We start from the raw sequence: 3,463 nt of genomic DNA, 5'->3' as shown, positions 1-3,463 counted from the left end.
ATAGGGCTTATTTTCGGGGGAGGGCTTATCTTAGAGGAATCTTACACGGTAAGGGGAGGGCTTATTTTCGGGATAGGTCTTATTATTGGGGAAACACGGTAGTAGGCCCTTAGTGAGTATTTGTTGAGTGATCTAATTAATTTAGAAGGTGATTTTAAAAGCAGTTTTTGCCCATTCCTCAGTGACTGTTCACCCACTCTCTGATTATTGTATTCGTTTTCCCTGTAATATTTGGAATGTTGGAAATATCTATAGCATTCTAAGAGTTAAGGAGCTCCCATGGCTTGAAAAAGATGTTCACCATTGGAGGTGGTATTAAATGCTTCTCCAAAAGGGAAAAGTCTAAAGGAAAAAAGAGAGTAAGGAGGAGTGGGGCTTCTCATTTTATGAACAGCTCAGCAGTGGTGGCGCCCCAGTCAGCTGCTCCACCCCAGCAAAATCTTGCAGCAGGGAAACCTGCCTGTGGCCTCCTCATTTAACCCTTCCATAGCCCTCACTTCAATAAAATACTGAGAAAAAGATCAGAAGAACAAGTTGCCCACTAAAGGGGGGGTGAAATAAAAGACCGGTTTGAATGTTGCTCCACCCCTGACTTTCTTCCCCCAAAGAGCCTTCTGTTCAAAGAAATTAAAGGACTGCTAGCAGTTCACAAACTCAGGACAGAAGAGCTTTGCTATATAGCTGCTGAATGGATTGTGGGTAACCAGACATTGAACATTTTTTCTGCTTGTGAACTTTTGGAGACCACACGAATGAAAGAGTATTTGTCCCTGGACAAATACTCACTGCAAAAAGCAAAGAAGCCTTTAAGAGGAAGTGGATCTTGCCTTTGTAATTTCTTTTTTGTTGAGAGAGACTGACAGACAGAGAGATAGACAAGAGGAGGAAGAAGGAGGGGGGAGGGAGGGGGGAGAGAGACAGAGAGGCAGGGAGAGAGAGAGAGAGAGAGAGAGAGAGAGACAGAGAGAGAGAGAGAGAGGCAGAGAGAGAGACAGAGAGAGAGAGAGAACCAACCAACTTACACAACTTACTTTTCAGATAAAAGAACCTTGACTAATATGTTGAATATTGCTAAGGACATGTGTTTACGTGTTTCTATGCTACAGTGGTTGAAAAAAATGTTATTTTTGAAAAATAAAAACCCACATAAGCCTCCATATGTTGCAGTCTTCTTCCCCTTCCTGTCTCTCAGCTTTCATTTTACAAATGGCCACAAATGTAGGAATAAATCAAGCAGAAGATCCCACCTTGCCAAAGATGCATTTTGTGAACACCTCCCAATCTCCGGGGTTGCCACATCTCCCCATCCTCCTTTCAGGGCTGCCTCAGGCCCCACAGATGAACTTGGAAAACCTTATAGTCTCCTGTCAGGGAAGCACTTATTTGCCCTGAAAACAGACACCAGAGTTATTATGCTTTTTTTCAGAAAGAAAAAAATCCGAACTAAAACAAAATACACATTTTAAGTGAACATACACTTTGTTTTCTTTGAGGAGTACTTTACCATCCAATCCAAACAATTCACACTTGGTAGTTCATCTTCCTTTTGTATGCCATATAGTTCTAAAATCAAGCTAAACAAGGCCTTGAATATTGTACTTTTCAAACAGGCCAAATAGGGATTTTGCCATAATTGGATCACTTACTGTGTGACTAATCACAGTCATCTGTAACCACAGTGACTGTGGTTTTAACCTTACTTGGTCATTTGTAAACCACATTGATGACCCAGCCATCTGCAGCTAGGCTGCCTCTGTCTGTGAGTTTCACAGCCCATCCCTAGAGTGTCTAAAGAGATTGGGCCTCCTACATCTGGGATAGGAAGTGGCTCACTCACAGTTCGCTGTCCAGGAAGGACCTGCACAGTCAGAGACTGGGCTTCTCTCACTTAAAACCTTTTTTTTTTTTTTCAGTTCAAATCTTTCTCCAGTGAATTCAGATCTGATGTTTGGCTTCAGATTCAATCAACAAGCATTTATAAAATGCTTATTATATGCCAGGCACTATGGTAAGTACTCAGCATATAAAGAAAGGCGAAAACACAGTCCTTGCTTTCAAGGAGTTTACATTCTAATGGGGGAGATATGTAAAAAATTATACATAAACGTAAATATGAAATAAATGGAAGGCAATCTCAGAAGGAAGGCACTAGCAGTGAGGGGAATAGAGGAAAAGAGTGGAGCTGTAGACTTTACAAAATGTGCTTCTCTGCCTTTATGGACAAGACAGTAAGCTCTTTTTCATTTAGGCAGCACTGAGGTCCCAAAGGAAAAAGTAGGGGACATGGACTCTTCTTTAAAAAACAACACACTCCCTCCTACTTAACTTCCTCCCCTGTGCGGTCTGGAAAATGAAGGCCTTTTCTGGCTTCCCTCTATAGAACATCCTAGGCCTCTATTTCTTCCTTTATTGTATAAGGAATCCTCTTCACTCATACAACATTCACTAGTCATTGGAACAATCCTTGCAATGTGTCATTCACCAGTGAGGGTCCCAAAGCATCTCATAACCAATGTTTCCCCACTGACTCACCATAGACGTGCTATTGCCTTCAGAATGGAGACAATTAGCAAATGACAAATGAGCCCCTTTCCCCTCGAAGGCAAAACTTAAAATTTCCTTGACTTGGAGGGCTTAAAAACTCAGTTAAGGATGTGGTGGCTGGTTTACAAATTATATAAATGATTTAATTTTTATTCTTTTCCTTCTCCTTACTACTTCCCCAGAGCATCTCAAGAGGAATGACTTCAGTCAATGCTAACTTCTTTATCCCACATCATTCTATAGCCGGAATCCACTGGTGACCAGGTTTTGCCAGAAGACCTGAGGAACTTGAATACCATTCAGAGCAGTGGCATTTGAGGCTGCTGTTAAGGAATAGAGAATAGCATTAGGAAAACTATTTTCCCCCTACATAGAAGCTCCATAAGCTGAGGTGTTGTAGTGAAGTTGGGATAACCAGGGTTCAAGTCTTAACTCTAACACATACAGGCTGTGTGTCACTGGAAATGTTGCTTAACCTCTCAGTACCTCAAATGACTAAGACTAAGTTGCAAAGAGGTTCCTAAACACGATCCTTTTGTTGTTTTTCCATCATTTTTTAGTCAAGTCCAACTCTTCATGACCCTATTTGGGGTTTTCTTGGCTAAACACTGGAGTGGTTTGCCATTTCCTTCTCTAGCTCATTTTACAGATGAGGAAATGGAGACAAACGAGGTTAAGTGATTTTCCAAGGACCACTCAGCTAGACAGTGTCTAAGGTCAGATTTGAACCCAGGTCTTCCCAACTCCAGGCCTGACTCCCTATCCAGTGCACCACCTACCTGTCCAATCAATATTACTAGAGAAAATTTATTCATAAGTAGTTCCCGATAATACATAAAAGTCTCACTTAACTAGTCAACTCTCTCTCTCTTTCTCTCTCTCTCTCTCTCTCTCTCTCTCTCTCTCTCTCTCTCTCTCT

Source organism: Petaurus breviceps, unplaced genomic scaffold (genome assembly GCF_028583685.1).
Source record: "Petaurus breviceps papuanus isolate PSGF00001 unplaced genomic scaffold, PetGlider_PUasm1.0 38, whole genome shotgun sequence".
In the NCBI taxonomy this organism is placed as follows: domain Eukaryota; kingdom Metazoa; phylum Chordata; class Mammalia; order Diprotodontia; family Petauridae; genus Petaurus; species Petaurus breviceps.
This window is presented reverse-complemented; position numbering follows the sequence as displayed.